This window comes from Muscardinus avellanarius (genome assembly GCF_963383645.1).
Source record: "Muscardinus avellanarius genome assembly, chromosome: 17".
NCBI classification, from domain to species: domain Eukaryota; kingdom Metazoa; phylum Chordata; class Mammalia; order Rodentia; family Gliridae; genus Muscardinus; species Muscardinus avellanarius.
The window spans coordinates 56,801,260-56,821,203 of NC_137803.1; the positions used below are offsets into that span (position 1 = coordinate 56,801,260).

The 19,944-nt window shown below is 46.0% G+C and overlaps 1 pseudogene across 1 annotated transcript in view; it reads left to right on the top strand.

Annotated features, from left to right (window-relative positions):
* The window catches only part of LOC308276140 (disintegrin and metalloproteinase domain-containing protein 17-like), a 32,150-nt pseudogene extending 27,875 nt beyond the window's left edge, over positions 1–4,275 (top strand). Inside the window, exon 2 of the transcript in view lies at positions 1,901–4,275. The product of the transcript in view is annotated as a disintegrin and metalloproteinase domain-containing protein 17-like (transcript). The remainder of the gene's footprint in view (positions 1–1,900) is intronic.
* Positions 4,276–19,944: the final 15,669 nt, after the last annotated feature.

Consider the following 19,944-nt stretch of genomic DNA (forward strand, 5'->3'; position numbering starts at 1 on the left):
TAGGGCTGGGAGTATAGCTCGGAAGTAGAATGTCCCTGGGTTCAATCCCCTTACCACACAAAGAAAATGGAGGTGCTGTGGCCAGCGTTAGCTCTTTCAGAATTTGTACGCACTTCCAAGTGAAGTAGGAACTGGGCCGAATTCATCAGAATAATTGCCTGAAAAATCCACAGTGCTCTCTATGTCTGCTAACTCTAGATTCCTTTAATACAGCCCGATCATGGCCTCAGGGATCATTTCACACAAAATAAAAGGAAGGGAGGAGAGGAGAAAATAAGAACAATGCTAATTATTTTTGTATATGTTATATGGGCTTTATTTCTTGGACTATAAATTAAGAAATGAGCCGGATGTGGTGGCGCACGCTTGTAATCCCAGCATTCGGGAGGCTGAGACCGGAGGATCGCGGTTCACGGACAGCCTCGGCTACTTAGTGAGGCCCTCTGCAACTCAGATCCAGTTTCAAAATAAAGAATAAAAGAGCCGGGCGTGGTGGCGCACACTTGTAATCCCCGCGCTTGGGAGGCAGAGACAGGAGGATCGCGCAGGTTTGAAGCCAACCGCATAGGCTTAAGAAACCCTGTTTCCAAATTTAAAAAAAAAAAAAAAAATATATATATATATATATATATATATATATATATATATATATATATATATAGTAGCCCGGAGGTAGAAGGGCTTCCAGGAACTCCATAACCACCAAAAAAAAAAAAAGAATAAAAAATAGGGCAGGGGGTGTAGCTTGGAGGTCGAATGCCCCTGGGTTCCATCCCCAGACCTCAAAAAAAACAAAAAAATTAGAAAATGAATCTATGACACACCTGTAAGTCCAATTCATGAGAGGCTGAGGCAGGAGGATTACAAATTTGAGGCCAGCCTCAGCAACTTAGTATGACCGTGTTTCAAAATATAAAATAAACCGGGTGTGGTGGCACACGTTTGTAATCCCAGTACTTGGGATGTGGAGACAGGAGGATCACAGTTCGCAGACAGCCTCAGCTACTTAGTGAGGCCCTTTGCAACTCAGTGAGACCCCGCTTCAAAATAAAGAATAAAAAATAAGGCTGGGAGTGTAGCTCAGAGGTAGAATGCTCCTGGGTTCCATCCCCAGTACCGCAAAAAAATAAATAAATAAAATAAAATAAACTAGAGTTGAGGGTATAGCTCAGAGTCCTGAGATCAATCCCTAGTACCAAAAAAGTAAATAATTTTTTTTAATTTAAAAAAATGTAAAGTGTCTTCTGGTAGGCGGCGCGGGAGGGGACAAGCATTGGCGGGGACGGGCTGGGTGTTCCGCTCTTCTCCCTAATGTGAGCGGCGATCCGAGCGCCCGTCAGGCAGAGGCTGCCCAGAGTGCGGGAGTCCTGGCCGGCCGGGAGCATAAGGCGGCTGTTGGGAGCCATTAAGGCCTTCCCTAGATTGGCGTCTCTGCCTCAGCTGACTGTCCTTCGCCCAGAGTCAACAAGGTTTGGAGTTATGGAAAGTTCAAAGAGGTCTGAGAAAGGATCAGGTGGAGATGACACGAGGCCTATCTGTAATGTATGTGTTTTGTATTGGTCTTTATTGTATTCTGGTGGTGGAAGCACGAGAATGTTGATTGACCTGTGGCTGTGTATAAATACCTCTGGAAAAACAAACCCAGCGTCGGCGCAATAAAGACGAGATTGACCCAGAAGCTGCGTTGGCCAGGAGCGTCCGCGCGATAGAGAATACCGACCCAGGCATAGTTGTCGACCCGTAGGAAATATTGACCCACGAACAGGGGTCAACCAGTAGAGATAGAAGGCTGGCGGCTCCCCCACGTTAGGGTTAAAAACTCTTCATCCTCACGCCTCACTTCAGAACCCCTACTCTTGCCGGCTGGCTCCGGCAGGCGGCGTCTCCTCTTTCTGGCCAGCTTGGCTCCTTTGGTGCTGGCGTCGCGACCTCCGGAGGGAGAAGCTTGATTCTTGGCTCTCAGACTACGACATCCTCTCCTTATAAGGAAAAAGGATCTGCGGCCCTGGACACATTTAGAAACACTACTAAGTTTTTCAGCATTGAAAAGACATTTTAAATGATACCTGACATCAAGTACCGAGCGCTTTTCACAAAATTTCCAAGTCGTGGTGATGGTCGGCAAAGCCAGAGCGAGCGCCCGTCAGGTGGCGGGATTCTTCAGTGGCCACGGGGTCGGTGAGCCGGACTCAAGGGTTCGAGCTCACACAGGAGACGATGATGTGACCGTCAGAATTAACACCGAGGAGGCCGAATGCCACACAGAGCCACTTTGGAGATTTGCTAATGATACTAAAGACGAAAGAATGTTAGTTCATAAATCTGAAGATGTCAAGAATGTCTCACGTTTGCGACCTCCGAAAGTGTGTGGTTAAGTAAAGGTGGATAATGAAGGGCTGCTTCCAAAAGGGCCCAAGGACAGAGGACCACAGAAGCGTTTGATCGTCGGGTGAACAGAAGGGCCGATCCCAGACCCGTGAAGAACACGTGTAAATTGCTGGTGGTAGCAGATCGAGTTTACAGATACGGGGTCAGGAGAGCACCACTACTCATTACTTAACTGAACTAATTGAGAGTCGATGACATGTATCGGAACACTTCGTGGGATAACGCAGGTTTTATTTAAAGGTTTACGGAATACAGATAGAACGGATTCGCATCCTCAAGTCGCCACAAGAGGTCAAGCCCGGCGAAAGACACCACAATATGGCAAAAAGTTACCCAAATGAAGAAAAGGACGCCCGGGGTGTGACGATGCTGCTGGAGCAATTTAGCTTTGATACAGCCGAGGAAGCATCTGAAGTCGGCCTGGCGCATCTTTTCACGTATCAAGATTTTGATATGGGAACGCTTGGATTAGCGGGCCCTGGCTCCCCCAGAGCCAATAGTCACGGAGGCGTCTGTCCAAAGGCTTACTGTAGTCCAGTTGGGAAGGAAAATATCTATTTGAATAGCGGTTTGACCGGCACAAAAAAATTATGGTAAAACTATCCTCACAAAGGAAGCTGGCCTGGTTACAACTCATGAGTTGGGACACAATTGCGGAGCAGAGCACAATCCAGACGGTCCAGCTGAGTGTGCCCCGAACGAGGACCAGGGAGGAAAGTATGTCATGTACCCCATAGCTGTGAGCGGGGACCGTGAGAACAAGATGTTTTCAAACTGCAGCAAGCAGGCCATCTGTAAGACCACTGAAAGGAAGGCCCAGGAGTGTGTTCAAGAGCGCAGCATCAAGGCGTGTGGCAGCTCCAGGGTGGATGAAGGGGAGGAGTGCGACCCTGGCATCATGTCCCTGAGTGACGACAGCTGCTCTGACAGCGACAGCATGCTGAAGCAGTGCAGTGACGGGAACAGCCCTTGCTGTAAGAACTGTCGGTTTGAGAGCGCCCAGAAGAGGTGCCAGGAGGCCATCAACGCCACCTGCAAAGGCGTGGCGTACCGCACAGGGAACAGCGGTGAGTGTGCCCCGCCAGGATATGCCGAGGACGACACTGCTTGGACCTAGGGAAGTGTAAGGATGGGAGTGCGTCCCCTTCCGTGAGAGGGAGCGGAGTCCTGTGCCTGCAATGAATGAAACCCACAACTCGTGCAAGGTGTGCTGCAGGGACCCTTCCGGCCGGTGTGTGCCCTACGCTGACGCTGAACAGAAGAACTTATTTTTTGAGGAAAGGGAAGCCCTGTACAGTAGGATTTTGTGACATGAATGGGAAGTGTGAGAAAGGAGTACAGGGTGTAACTGAGCGACTTTGGGGTTTCATTGACCAGCTGCACATCGATACTTTTGGGAAATTTTTAGCAGACAACATTGTGGGATCTGTCCTGGTTTTCTCCTTGATATTTGGGATTCCTTTCCGCATCCTTTTCCATTGTGTGGAAAAGAAATTGGATCGGCAGTATGAATCTCTGTCTCTGTTCCACCCCAGTAATGTGGAGATGCGGAGCAGCATGGATTCGGCCTGAGTTCGCATCATCAAGCCCTTTCCTGCACCCCAGACTCCAGGCCGCCTGCCGCCCTTGCGGCCCGCCTCGGCTTTGCCCCCCGTGTCTGCGGCTCCAAAGCTGGACCAGCCGTGAATGCACACCAGCCAGGAAGACCCCGGCACAGACTCGCTCGTGGACGAGGACGGCTTTGAGAAGGACCCCTTCCCCAACAGCAGCACCGCCGCCGAGTCCTTCGAGGACCTCACAGACCATGCGGTCACCAGAAGCAAAAAGGCCGCCTCCTTTAAGCTGCAGGGTCAGAACCGTGTGGACAGCAAGGAGACAGAGTGCTAGTGTAGGGCGCGCGTCCTGAACTCGACTCAGGTGTGCAAAGCGTTTTTATAGATTTGACCTAAAATCACAGCATGTACCTGGGAAGGAGCAGGAGGTGACGGGACAGCAGTGCTGCCGTGCGTCTGAGCTTCCTTCACACAAGGACCCTGTGTAGTGGGCCTCCTTCCTTTTGAAGAGGTAAGGTGAACCTGGCTTATTTTCAGGTTTTAGGTTTTTTTTTTTTTAATCTTTAAAATATCCTTTGACCTGTGGTGCAGAAAATGCCGCTGGATTAAGTTATGAGTATTTGCAATTTTGTAAATTAGCCTTTTATATTGGTAACAGCAGTGACCGGGGAGGTGATCGGTGTTTTTTTTTTTTTTTTTTCTTATACACTGTAATAATCCCCTGACTAAGGAGGCATTTAGCAGTTATTTGTGAGGAAAACTGGAACTCAGACTTATTCTTAAGTCTAGTTACACAATGGCTCCAAAATGCAGGTGTTTCCAGGTCTTACCCTGAGCTTTTACAGCAGGGAGAATTCTACATCTAAACTTTCAAACAATTTGGGCTGACATGGCCCTGATGATTCTAAGGCTAGTACTTTCTAGAATTAAAAAGTCTCGCTTTGACAATTAGATTTACAATTAGCCAGTTAAATCGATAGACACCTGGTCAACTTCTCAGGTCCCCAATTTGCCGGGCAGGTTTTGTTTATAAGTATTTTCACGTATCCCTTGTATTACTTGCCATGTTCTTAAGAAAATTCACTATCCATAAAACCTACTTCTAAATATGATCTGAAAGAGCATGGCTGCCTGTTTGTAAGAGTTAGTGGTTAAGACAGTAATGAGATGCTTTTTACCAAAGAACAGGCTGGGCTGAGCCGGGAGCCGAACTGACTCTCCTATGGACTGGACCAGCCCCAAGGCTTTGTAGTATAGCGTGAAGTCAGGTATTGTGATTCCTCCTGCATGGTTCTTGTTTCTGAGAACTACTTTGGCTATTCTGGGTTTTTTTTGTTGTTCCAAATGAAGTTAAAGACTGGTTTTTCTATATCTGTGAGGAATGACCTTGGTAATTTAATGGGTATTGTGTTGAATCTGTAGGTGGCTTTTGGGAAAATGGCCATTTTGATGATATTTATTCTGTCTATTCAAGAGCGTGGAAAGTCTTTTCATCTACTAAGGTCTTTCAATTTCTTTTTTCAATGTTTTACAATTTTTTTGTAGAGGTCTTTTACCTCCTTGGTTAGGTGTGTGTGTGTGTGTGTGTGTGTGTGTGTGTGTGTGTGTGTGTAACTCAGGGGCATTTGACCTCCGAGCTACACCCCCTGCCCTAATTTTATTCTTTATTTTGAAACAGGGTCTCACTGAGTTGCCGAGGGCCTCACTAAGTAGCTGAGGCTGTCCGCGAACCGCGGTCCTCCGGTTTCAGCCTCCCGAAGGTTTATTTATTTATTTTCTTTGTGTGGGGGAGATCCCGAATGGAAGTGTTTTCTGCACAGACGCTTTTTAATTTAATGTTATTCCATTCATTAACTTTGGTGTACACACACAATGGAATTTTAGTTAGCCATAAAGAAGAATAAAATTATACCATTTGCAGAAAAACGGATGAAATTTGAGAGTATTGTGCTAAGTAAATACACCCAGTCCTAAAAAAACAAGTAAACATCTGTTCTCTCTCATATGCGGAAGCTAGAGAGACGTATGCGGTAAGAGCAACGTCAGATAGATGCGCCGAGGCTCCAGGGAGAGGCCAAGGGCTAGGGGAGGCGGCGAAGTCGCCAGGGAAGGGGCTGACGTGTGAGTCCAGAATATTTGCCGAGGCGAGCTTGGGGGGCGGGGTTACCACATGCAAGGCTTCACTCTCTTCCTTCTCCCCAGAAGGCAGCTGGGCCTGCAGTCCTGCCCAGTCCACAGGCTAAATGGCCACAGATTCCTAGGCACTGGGCCAGGCCAGAAGGTGGTGTGGGACTCACTTTTTTTTTTTTTTTTTTGTAGTACTGGGTACTGAATCCGGGGGCATTCTATCTTCCAACTACCAGCTACACCCCAATGCTTTTTTATTTTTTTTTTATTTTTGTTTTGAAACAGAATCTCCCTAAGTTGCTAAGAGTCTAGCTAAATTGCTAAGGCTGGCCTCGAACCCACGATCCTCCTATTTCAGCCTCCCGATTCCGGGCGTGTGCCACCATGCCTGGCGGTGTGTGACTCTTGCACAGTATTGTGAACTCCCGGCTCTGGCTCTAGGTCTGCTTGGCTTCTCCTCACGGGGTACTTCAGAGCCCCCTGCAGGGCACCAGCCTGGAAGCTGGGTCCTTGGGAGGCTGAGAGAGGAGGATCACAGTTTTGAGGTCAACAGTCTAGCAAGAGCCTCAGCACTTAGACCCTGTTTCAAAAAAACAACTTACTGAGACCCTGTTTCAAAAAATAAATAGCGATGAGGTGCAGCTTAGAGGTAGAATGCACCGAGCTTCAATCCCCAGTACCAAAAAAGGAAAAGAAAAAAAGAAGAGTGTATGTATAAATGCATACACTGCCGAATGACTTCACTTACCATCTTTACTCTTCAGAGCGACTGAGAGGCAGGCATAATCCCTGTTTCCTTTCTGAGACGCTGAACTCGCCCAGAGCTACGTAATTAGTAGGTAATAGAGTCGAAATTCAGTTTGTCTGGATTCCAGAGACTCTACTCTTAACATTTTTAGGCAAAACAGTTTTCTTTTATATCTTATGACACAAATTTATCATAAAACATAAAACTCTTTTTGTTCTTTCTGAAGCTGTTTTATGAGAGAAAAGATTTGGTGCCGGTACCGTACGGAAGAAGCTGGGTGCTCTCTCCCGGGCAGGGATGCAAATCAGGCTCTAAATTTCCCCAACACGCTCGGCTCTGCCATCTGTGTGTCTGGGATTTGAAACCTAAGTGTTTTCCTTCACTAAGCAACACAGAAGACTGGCCTTTTAGTCAGCTGTCACTGTGAACTGATCGCGGCTAAGCAGTTGGCAGAAGGCAGCGTCGTGACATCTGGGTGTGGGGGGCACGCAAGACTCAGAGGAGTTAGATTCATCTAGTTTTCTAGGATTCTCAAGTGCTAAGTTATTTGGCAATGTTAAGTGCAATGATTAGAAAATAACAGTTCTCAGCCGGGCGTGGCGGCGCAGCTCGTCATCCCAGCATTCGGGAGGCTGAGACTGGAGGATCGCGGTTCGCGGACAGCCTCAGCTACTTAGTGAGGCCCTCGGCAACTCAGTGAGACCCTGTTTCAAAATAAAGAATAAAAAATAGGGCAAGGAGTGTAGCTCGGAGGTTGAATGTCCCTGGGTTCCATCCCCAGACCCACAAAAAAAACAGAAAAGAAAAGAAAAGAAAAGAAAAGAACATTCTTAAACTGGGTGTGGTGGTGCACCCCTGCAATCCCAATACTTGGGAGGCTGGGAGAGGAGGTATCTCAGGTTCAAAGCCCGCCTCGGCAACTTAGTGGGACCCTGTTTCAAAATAAAGACAGGGCTGGGGGTGTAGCTCAGAGCTAGAATGTCCCTGGGTTCAATTCCCAGTACCAAAAAAGCAAACAAACAAAGAACAAAAATAGAGCCAGGCATGGTGGCATACACTTGTAATCCCAGCATTCGGGAGGCCGAGACAGGAGGATCAGGGTTCATGACCAGCCTCAGCTACTTAGTGAGGCCCTCAGCAACTTGGACCCTGTTTCAAAATAAAGAAAAATATAATAGGAACCGCGTGCGTAAAATAACCCTGGGTTCCATCCCCAATACCAAAAAAAAATTTTTTTAAAGAACAAAATAATGTTCTTAAAGTATATTTAAAAATAAGAAATAGCTGGGTGTAGTGGTGCACACTTCTAATCCCAGCATTGGGGAGGCTGAGACAGAAGGATCACAGGTTCTAGGACAGCTTCAGCTACTTAGTGAGGTCCTCCACAACTTAGTGAGACCCTGTTACAAAATAAAGAATAAAATAGGGCTGGGGGTGTAGCTCAGACAAAGAATGCCACTGTGTTCAATATCAAGCACCCCCCAGAAAACCAAAAAGCTAGTCTTTTAAATTTGTTAATATACGCAGTATTATTCGCTGGGTGCAGTGGCACACATCTGTAATCTTGGGAGGCTGAAACAGGAGAATCACGGGTTCAAGGTCAGCCTCACCAACAAAATGAGACCCTGTTTCCAAACAAAAAATAAAACATATTGGGGTTATAGCTCAGAGGTAGAATGCCCAGTAGCACGGGCAGGGCGTGTGTGTGTGTGTGTGTGCGTGCGTGTGTGTCATATTTTTATACCTATAGTGTTCTTAGCTCATTGCAGTAGTCACTGGGCCAGATGTTTCCAGGCGGTTCCAGCAAGTATTTCCAGGAAGACTGTCTCACAGGAAGGCAGCGACTCCGCCGCAGGCCTCCTGGGCTTGAAGCTCTGCGCCAATCCTGGCGTCCACGTTTCCTCAAAATGATTAGGCAAGCCGGCATGTTGTAACCCCGCGCTTGGGATGCGGAGACAGGAGGATTGTGCAGATTCGAAGCCAGCCGCGCTGGTTTAAGAGACCCTGTTTCCAAATACCAAAAAAAAAGGGGCCTGGGAGTGTAGCCCGGAGGCAGAAGGGCTTTCAGGAACCCCAGTACCACCAAAAAAAAATATATATATATATATATATATATATATATATATATATATATATATATATATAGCAAGCCAGGGCGGTCCAAGAGGTCGTGGCAGTCGTTCCAGCACCCAGAGGTGCCGTGCCCAGCTGGACAGGTGCGCGTCTGTGGGAGCCAGCCCCACACGTGAGCACGCGGTGGGGACCTGGCCCCGGGGTCGGCAAGGCCAGCTGGCCACCCCTCACCTGGTCAGGAGAGTGAATGAGGACATTTCTAGAACTCCGTCGGGTCGGGCGGGGCTTTCCAACACTGGTCCTTGGTAGACAGACACGAAGGCCCCAGAGGACGTGGAGAAGGGCGAGGTCTCGCAGCCACTTTCCTGTCCGTTGCATCCCAGAGGAGTGAGCTCGAGTCCCAGGCGCTCTCGGGGCCAGAACGCAGCACGCTCGCCCTGGGCCGGGCCTGGGGGCTGGCTCCACAGGGCCGCAGGGTGTGACGGTCTCACCTCCCTCGCCATGGTGACAGCGTCCCCAGAAGTCAATGGGGGTGGGCCTGGGGAGTGTGGGGAGCTAGGGAAGAGCTGGTCGTGCACACAGGATACAGAAAGGGACTTACTCAAAGGACCAGAGCTATGGAAGGAAGTCAGAGAAGATCCAGAAAACTTACGGAAGTCCTACTTCAGAAAGGCAGTCAATTAAAAATTGGTTAGAATGCCAGGCGTGGTGGGCACGCTGTGACCCGCTGCTTGGGAGGCTGAGGCAGGAGCACAGGTTCCAGGACAGCCTCCGCAAGTAGTGAGACCCCCGTCTCCCTGACCTAATGTGACCCTGTTTCCAAATAAGAAATAAAATCGGGCCAAAAGTGTAGCTCAAACGTAGAATGCCTCTGGGTTCAATCCTAGTACCACTAAGGAAAAGGAAAGAAAGAGAAAAATAAAAAAAAAACATATATGGTGGTTGGGTTTTGTCCTTTGTGAAACGGGTCATAAAACAGCAATTATCACACGTGCATTTTTTTTTTCTTTTTCTTTCTTTTTTTTTTTTTTTTTTTGTGTGTGTGTGGTACCGGGGGTGGAACCCAGTACCCAGGGCTTTTCTACCTCCAGGCTATACTTCCAGACCTATTTTTTATATTTTATTTGGAAACAGGGTCTCACTAAGTTGCTGAGAGCCTCACTAAGTAGCTGAGGCTGGCTTCGAACCCGTGCGATCCTCCTGTCTCAGCCTCCCAAGCGTGGGGATTACAAGCATGCGCCACCATGCCTGGCAGCCCCAGACTTTTTTATTTTTTATTCTGAAACAGAATCTCTCTAAGTTGCTGAGGGGCTGGCTATGTTACTTAGGCTGGCCTTGAACCTGCAATTCTCCTGTCTCAGCCTCCCCTGTACTGGGTGTAATGTTGAAATTGAGTTGGGGGTCATGAAGGAGGCAAACCCAGCCAAGTTATTAAAGGCCTCTTTAATTAAAACTGGCACCTTTGGGCAAGGTCTGCCGACCATGAGGGAAGGGACGATGACCGAGCAGCAGCGAGTCACGAGGTCAGCAGAGTCACGGTAGGCAGGGTCACACCACAGAGAGGAAGTCAGAGTATTTATGTAGCCGGGTCTTGGGGTGGGGTTAGCCACCGGTCCTCTGCCCCAAAATGTCCAAGTCTCACTAGGTCTCTGCTCTGGTTTCCGGGGTTCTGCCTCCTGTTCCCGCTGGTCCCATGGGGAAGGGAGGGACCCAACCTATCACTAGGATTATAGTGTGTGTTATAACACCCAGCTTTCAAGCAGTTTTTAAAGCCAGCTCTTTGGAGGGTAAATTTTTTTTTACTCAGAGTTTGATTTTAATTTAAAATTGGAGAAAAAAATGACTGCATCTATAGGATCTTGTAATAAAATAGGTACTGAATCACAAACAAGTCTGAGTTATCAGAGATGAAACCAATTGACCCATACAGCCAGAAAATGAGAAATGTCAATTAGTAGTCAAAACACGAAAAAAAAAAAAAAAAAAGCTTGCTTACTGTTTGGGAATCCAAGAGATATCATTGAAAATAAAAGGTGTGAGGCCAAGGAAACTGTGGGCTCTTACAGAAAGAGCTGCCTGGAGGTTCTCTCTCTACCACACAGAAACTGAATCTACCCTGGAGGGTAAAATTTTAACCTGAAGTTTTTTGTCTTTGTTGGTGGCGGGGAGAATCTTAGGGGTTCAACAGAGAGCGGAGTGGTATGTGCAGTTTAAGGCCACACACAGGCCATGCATGGTTCTCCTTGAGGGCTCAAGGGTTCATTCAACGACGGAAAAACTCCCTGTGGCTTCCACTCTTAACCTTTTATTTCATTTGTTTTGTGACAACCTGTTTTACACACCTCTAAGTCCATGGGTAGAAAATTCCTAATTCAAGCCCATTTCCATTCACCTTGTTCCAAAAACCCTTCTGATCATACAGATGGCTCTCTGATATCACTGATCAGCCTTTTTTTTTTTTGGGGGGGGGGGTACTGGGGATGGAACCCAGGGGCATTCTACTTCCGAGCTACATCCCCAGCCCTATTTTTTAGTCTTTTTATTTTATTTGATTTGATTTTGTGGTACTGGAGATGGAACCCAGGGGCATTGTACCTCCGAGCTATACCCCCAGCCCTATTTTTTAGTCCTTTTATTTTTGAAACAGAGTCTCGTTGAGTTGCAAAGAGCCTCCCTAAGTAGCTGAGGCCCTCTGCAAACCAGGATCAGGTCTCTACCTCCCGAATGCAGGGATTACAAGCGTGCGCCACCACGCCCGGCACTGGTCACCCATTTTAAAAGTCCTTCAGCAATAAAAGAGGCTGCCGTGGCTCATTGTAGAGCGACCCCGGCCTCATCTCTCTGCTCAGCGCCGACAGCGGGCATGAATAGGCACTCATCAAACAATTTTATAATCGCACTGGGAAACACATGCGCTAGGTCTAAGTATAAAGATGGAGTCGGTTTCACGGTCACAGTTTCAATCACGCAAAGGTCTAGTTGAAGTAGCTGAGTCCAAATAGTTGTGGCTGCTGTAGGTAGCCTTCTCTCCCCTACAGGCTGGGCGTACCATAAATTATCCATGGGTGATAAGACTCCGACTACTGTGCAATGTCCAGCTCAGCTCCGATTTATTCTAACAGCACCTCCCCATTGGATAGAGCCTTAATTTCTTGGAGAGACTTTTCTCTGATGTGAGCAAAAAGCCCCGCTCTTTCCAAGATCTTAAGTATGTTGGCTGCAGTACTCATCATGACCACACGGTGGCGCTGGTGCGCTGCTCAATTCCAACCCTCCGCGAGCCAGACCCCGGAGGTCGATGGCTGTCCACTCCAACAAGCCAGGGAACTGAGTCCCAAGGGCGTGGTGGCGCACGCTTGTAATCCCAGCACTTGGGAGGCTGAGAAGGGAGGATCGCCGTTGGCGGACAGCCTCAGCTACTTAGTGAGGCCCTTTGCAACTCAGTGAGACCCTGCTTCAAAATAAAGAATAAAACATAGGGCTGGGGGTGTCAAGGTAAAGAATAAAAAATAAGGTTGGGGGTGTAGCTCAGAGGTAAAATGCCCCTGGGTTCCATCTTCAGTACAAAAAAAAAAAAAAAAAAAGAGAGAGAGAGAGAGAGAGAGAAAGGAAGAAAGAAAGAAAGAAAGACTGAATCCCAAAGGAGGGCAAAGGCCAGGTCTCCTCATAGCCAAGCCTACAAGCCAACATACTTTTTCCTAACAAAATTTTACAAATAAAATCTACTTCTACTATCGCCAACTCCCCATCCCTGTGTCTAGACAAATGAAACTGGAGTCTATCTCATTCTAATCGAAAGAATTGTCTCGGAGTCTCGGGATTACAAACGTGCACCACCACACCTCCTAACTTTTTATTATTTATTTATTTTTGGCACTGGGAATTGAACCCAGGGGACTTATTCCTCCCAGGTATGACCTTTTAAAAAATTATTTTGAAACAAGGTCTTGCCAAGTTACGGAGGATCTCCCTAAAATTCTGAGGCTGGCCTCAAACCTGTGGCCCTCCTGTCATAGGTCCCAGGTGCTGGGATTATAGGCTTAGGCCACCAGCACTCAAATTCCACCCCAGACCTGCAAAAATAAATAAATAAATAAATAAATAAATAAATAAATAAATAAATAAATAAAATTTAAAAATAGAACCGGGGCATGTAGCTCAGAGGTAGAACGTCCCTGGGTTCCATCCCCAGTACCGAAGGGGGGAAAAAAAAAACTGTGATATTATGAAAAGCAAATCACTAAATGGATAAGTAAAATAGTGTTTGTTTATTTATGTATACACATACAATGGAATATTATCCAGCCTAAAAAAAAAAGGGAAGGAAATTCTGACACGTGCTACAGCGTGAATAAACTTTGAAGACACCATGCTAAATGAAATAAGCAAGACATAAAAGGATCAACATTGCACAACTCCACTTATTTGCGGTACGTGGAGTAATCCGATTCATAAGGGCAGGAAGTGAACCATGGCTGCTGGGGCCTGGGGAGGGAGAATGGAGAATTGTTATTTCCTGGAGATGGAGTGATTTGGGGGAACACGCCAGAGCTCAAGCCCAGGGCTTTGCACATGTGGGGCAATCACTCTACCACGGAGCTACGCCCCAGTCCAAGGAGTTCAGAAAAATAAAAACATTAATTCACCAGACATGGCGGCGTATGCCTGTGATCCCAGTGCTTAGGAGGCTGAGACAGGAGGATCGCAGGCTCACGGCCAGTCTCAGCACTTAGACTGTTTCAAAATAAAAAATGAAGCGGGGCGTGGTGGCGCACGCTTGTAATCCCCGCGCTTGGGAGGCAGAGACAGGAGGATCGCACAGGTTCGAAGCCAGCTGTGCGCGCTGGCTTAGGAGACCCTGTTTCCAAATAAAAATGTTAAAATAGGTCTGGGAGTGTAGCCTGGAGGTAGAAGGGCTGCCAGGAACCCCAGTACCACAAAATAAATAAATAAATAAATAAATAAATAAATAAATAAATAAATAAATAAATAAATTTTAAAAAAAAATGAACCATGTGTGCGCCTCTAATCCCAGGACTTGGGAGGCTGTGACAGGAGAATTGCAGGTTCACGGCCAGCCTCAGCTACTTAGTGAGGCCCTCCACAACTTAGTGAGACTCTGTTTCAAAATAAAAAATAAAAATAAAAATAGGGCTGGGGATGTATCTGAAAGGTAGAAGGCCCTGGATTCAATCCCTAGTACCACAAAAAGTTAATTAACTAATTGATTAATTAATTAAAAATAACTTGGGGGTAAAGCTTGGAAGTAGACTCTTCCTAGGTTCAATCTACCGTACCAAATAAAAAGTTTAATTCTGGAGATGGATGTAGTGATTCTACAACAATTTGTCGTGTGTGTGTGTGTGTGTGTGTGTGTGTGTGTGTGTGTGTGTTGTACTGGGGATTGAATCCAAGGACATTCTACCTCTGAGCCGCATCCCTAGCCCTATTTTTTTTTCTTTTTCTTTTTTCCTTTGTGTGTGTGTGTGTGTAGGGGGGGGGGCACTAGGGATTGAACCCAGAGGCATTCTATCTCTAAGCTAAACCCCCAGCCATATTGTATTTATTTGGAAACAACGTGTCACTAAGTTGCAAAGGTTAAATTGCCCAGGCTGGCTTTGAACCTGTGATCCTCCTAGCTCAGCCTCCCAAGTACTGGATTCAAGCTTGTGCCACCACACCCGGTTTATTATTATTATTGTTATTATTGTTATTATTATTATTATTTTGAAAGAGAGACTTGCTAAATTGCTGAGGCCAACCTCAGGCCTGTAATCCTCCTGTCTCCACCTCCCAAGTACTGAGATTACAGACACGAGACACCCCGCCCGGCTCTGGGTTCACTTTTACTTGTTTCATAAGAAAATAGGGCCAGTGGGTGTGGTGGCCCATGCCTGTAAACCTAGTACTTGAGAGGCTGAGGCTGGAGGGTTGTAAGTTCAAGGTCAGCCTCACCAATGAAATGAGGCCCTCAGCAACTTAGCAAGACCCTGTTTCAAAATGAAAAGAAATTAATAATAATAATAATAATAATAATAATAATAAAGGGCTGGTGATGTCGCTTGAAGGTAGAACACCCCTGGATTCAATCCCCAGTATTGCAAAAATAAAATAAATAGGTTTCGGGGTGTAGCTCAGAGATAGAATACCCAGGTTCAATCCTCAGTGCCACCAAAAAAAAAAAAAGAGAGAGAGAGAGAGAAAGAAAAATCAAAAGGGAAGGAGGGAGATTTGTTACTTCCAGACTGAAGCAAGTTAAATCCAGTTCTGTGGTGACCTTCATAGATGAGAGGTCACTAAGATATAACAAGAGGCAGGAAGTCTTGAGACGCAAGTCTCAGGGAACCTGGAGACGCTGCTCATAGACACACCAGCCAATGTGCCCTGATTTATTTCTGTTTTATTTTTAAGCCACTGAGATTTGGAGTTCTACTTGTTACCACAGCAAAGCCACACCCATACTGACTAACACAGTGAGAAGTCAAAAATGACAATGTAGGAATCATTGTTTGCTTCCGTGTCCCACTGGAAGAGTCCTCCATCGACGGCCTTCATTAAATACTGCCGGCACTAGAGGGCACAATTGGGTTGTGGAAAACTTTAGTCAATGCTGGAAACAATGCGAGATAAGGAAATTAAACAATGCAAAGGAAAAAATGAGCAGTGACTATCATCCCCTTGGAAAACAGATGCTTTTACTCTAGCTCAGTTGGCTACCTTCCTCCCTCTGAGATAATTAAAATTGATTTTACAGTCAGGCGTGTTGGTGCACGCTTGACTTGGCAGGCTGAGACAGGAGGATCATAGATTCTAGGCCAGCCTCAGCAAAAAGCAAGACCCTCGGCAACTTAACAAGACCCTGTTTCAAAATAAAAAATAAAAGCCAGGCGTGGTGGCGCACGCGTGTAATCTCAGTGAGGCTGCTGCAAGCTTAAGCAAAGTTTTTTTATTTAAAAGGTAGAAAGAAGGGTTAGAACAATTAAAGCACTGCGTCAGAGGGGCGCAGTGTAGTGCCTTGAAAATAAGACACAAAGGTCTCTGAACACTAAAGTTTGTTTAAGAATTCATTATCTTCTTTCTCCCATCCTGCTTAGCCAACAGTCCTCTTTTCCCACCAAAAGCATGCAGGCCTGACAGTCATCTCTGCTGTGTAGCTTTTTTTTTTTTTTTTTTTTTTTGTGGGCCTGGGGATGGAACCCAGGAGCATTCAACCTCCGAGCTACGCCCCCTGCCCTATTTTATTTATATTCTTTATTTGGAAACAAGGTCTCACTGAATTGCAAAGGGCCTCACTAGGTAGCTGAACCACGATCCTCCAGTCTCAGCCTCCCGAATGCTGGGATTCCAAGCGTGCGCACCACGCCCGGCTCTGTGTGCGCCTCTTCTGTAGCCTTATTCATCTTCACAGAGACAGACAGGTCTGACATCGCTGATCAAAGGGTGTTACTTGTTTAGCAAGGTCAGGGGCTGCATGATAGAAGCCCGCTTTGTCTTTGGATTTATTTTTATTCTTAGACTTAAAACATGTATTGTCCACCTGTGTCTTCGGTGAGTTCTCAGCTTCTCCTTATCTCTGTGTTCTAGAACTTACTTAAGTTGAAAACTTGTTTTATGGATGTATTCATTTCGAGTTACCCCCTCATGCCATTTTGGCGTGGGGCTGTATTTCTATTTTCTGTATTTCTATCTTTTAATAAACTTCTTTAAATCTTCAAAAAAAAAGAAAAAGAAAACTTGTTTTATAATAAAGAAAAGAAAGACATGGGAATAAAGTCTTTTTTTTTTTTTTTTTTTTTTTGGTGGTACTAGGGGTGGAACCCAGAGGCTTTCTACCTCCAGGCTATACTCTCAGACCTTTTTTTATATTTTATTTGGAAACAGGGTCTCACTAAGTTGCTGAGAGCCTCACTAAGTAGCTGAGGCTGGCTTCGAACCCGTGCGATCCTCCTGTCTCACCCTCCCAAGCGTGGGGATTACAAGCGTGCGCCACCACGCCCAGCTGAATAAAGTCTTTTAAAGTATAGATATTTGAGTCGGGCGTGGTGGGGCACGCTTGTAATCCCAGCATTCAGGAGGCTGAGACCAGAGGATCGCGGTTTGCGGACAGCCTCAGCTACTTAGTGAGGCCCTCGCAACTCAGTGAGACCCGGTTTCAAAATAAAGAAAATAAAATTGGGCAGGGGGTGTAGCTCAGAGATCAAATGCCTCTGGGTTCCATCCCTAGACCTGCAAAAAAATAAAAAATAAAATATAAAATATAGAGATTTGGGCTTTAACTACTTTGTGTTATTAGTAATTAATATTTGGTTAATATGGCTTGCTTTTTTTTTTTTTTTTTCCTTTTTTTCAGTACCAGGGGTGGAACCCAGGGGCATTCTACCTCCAAGCTACACCCACAGCACTATTTATTTTTTTATTATTGTTCTTTATTTTGAAACAGGGTCTCACTGAGTTGCAAAGGGCCTTACTAAGTAGCTGAGGCTATTCACGAACCATGATCCTCCTGTCTCAGCCTCCTGAATGCTGGGATTATAAATGTGCCCACCACGCCCGGCTGCAGCTTGCTTTTTTGACTTTTAACTTTAGTCTAAACTGTTGTGAGAGTCCATGTCACTTTTCTTCTAAGTGTAGGTGTCTGTGTTTTAACATTGAGTTTTCAGCTGGGCTAACAGCCAACTTTTAGCTGACCAAGGTCAGCCTTGGCTGCAGCTCTTAGTTGACAGCTTAGAGACAGGGAAAAGGATTTTATTGTTTTGCCTACGTATGAAAACTTGTTCGTATTAGCAATTAATACTGCCCTTGTTAGCAATCAATACAGGCTCAATCCCCATCACCCAGTACCGCCAAAAAAAAAAAAAAATTATACTTCCATGTGTGTGTGTGTGTGTGTGTGTGTGTGTGTGTGGTACTGGGGACTGAACCCAGGAGCATTCTACCTCTGAGCTACACCCCCAGTCCTATTTTATTTTTTATTTTGAAACAGGGTCCTCCTAAATTGCAGAGGGCCTCCTTAAATTGCTAACACTGGTGCAAACCTGGGGTCCTCTTGTCTCAGCCTCCCACATCCTGGGATTACAAATGTGTGCCACCACGCCCCACTACACTTCCATTTTAATATGAAAAATCAATATTCCAAATGCAAAGACTTTATTTTCCAGCTGCATTTTTGCTCTCTAGACATTGCCGTCTACCAGCAAAGCCAGCCTGGCCATAGAAACCCCAATTTTCTAAGCTGCTGGGCTGCGAGAGCGCCGAGTTCCCAAGGTCTCGTTAGTGGAGGAGGTGACCAGATGTTCCAAACATCAAGTTGTTGCAGGAAGTCTCCACCCACTCCAGTGTCAGGCTGGCTCCCCACAGACTTCCCTTTCCCGCTTCCTTTTTCCCCTCTTTCTAATTTTTTTTCTTCAGAGTCTATTCAAAGGCTGCAGTAAAACCATCTTCCTCTGTTGTTGCTCCGATGACGCCATTCCCTCCCTCGCCGCCCCTTCCTCGTCTCCTGGTCAGTTTGTCTTCACTTCCGTGGACTGTCTTTGGGCCGGCCTCCGCCTCCTTCTCACCAACTGCTACACGGGAGTATCACCTCTGATGTCCTGGTGGTCTTGGTGGTGTGTGTGTTAGTTACTGGGGACTGAACCCAGGGGCGTTCTACATCTGAGCTACACCTCCAGCCCTATTTTGTTTTTTATTCCGAAACAGGGCCCCTTTTAAGTTACTGAGAAAGTCACTAAGTTGCTGAGGCTGGTCTCAAACCTGTGATCCTCCAGTCTCAGCCTCTCAAGTCCTAGGATTACCAGTGTGCACCACAGTTCTGAATGCTAATATACTTTTGAGCAAAGAATACACAGTTGAAATTAGTTTGGAACAGACCTAGGACAGTCTGGAGTCGTGTAATGGGAATATTCTCTTTGTTAGAAGTAAAGATGAACAGAAGCCAGGCCAATATATATTTGGCCTTCATTAAATACTAAGAAAGGTAATATATGTCACCTTTGCTGGATGTGGGGGCGCACGCCTGAAATCCCAGTACTTGGGAGGCTGAGACTGGAGGATTGCAGGTTTGAGGGCATTGTGGGGTAACTTAGCAAGACTCTGCTTCAAAATGAAAAGGAAGGCCATGTGTGGCGGTGCACACTTGTAATCCTAGTCCTTGGGAGGCTGAGACAGGAGGATTGCAGGTTTGAAAACAGCCTCGGCAAGTAGTGAGATTCTCATCAACTAGCGGGACCAGGTTTCCAAATAAGAAATAAAATTGGTATGGGGTATGTAGCTCAGAGGTAGGATGCCTCTGGGTTCAATTCTCAGTACCACAATACATATACAGATAAATACATACATACATACATACATACATACATACATACATACAAAAAGGGTTGGGATGGTAGAACCTGGCTTCCATTGCAAGTAACACACACACACACACACACACACACACACACACACACACACACACACACACACGGCACCTTCCACAGGCACAACATTGTTCTAGGTACTATATGTATGAAAGGAGTAAAAACTGTGACTCTTAAATTCTAAATGACCAGGAAGCCATTCTCGCTGAGACTTGGGGAAAATCTGAAATTTACTCTCCTTTAGAAACCAAGAGGATGAAACAGCAGGAGAAAAGTGTGCAGTGAGCCGGGCGTGGTGCTCACTTGTAATCCCAGTACTAGGGAAGCTGTTCCGGAGGATCGGAAGGATCGCAGGTTCAAGGACAGCCTCAGCAACTTAGTGAGGCTCTCAACAACCTAGTGAGACCCTGTGGGCAAATGAAAAGTAAAATTGGTCTTGGAATGTATCTCAGAGGTAGAATGCTTCTGAGTTCACTTCCTAATACCACAAAAGGAGAAAGAAAGAAAAGAAAGGAAAAGAAAAGAAAAGAGAGAGAGAGAGAAAGAAAGAGAGAAAAAAAGAGTGTGGTGATAAAATAGCTGAACCATCCATCTGAAAGACTTGCAGTCATTCTACTTTATTATCCTGTCAAGATTACAACTTCAATTTAAAAAAATCAGTCCTAATGTCACAATTACTCAGGACGCTGAGACTGAAGGA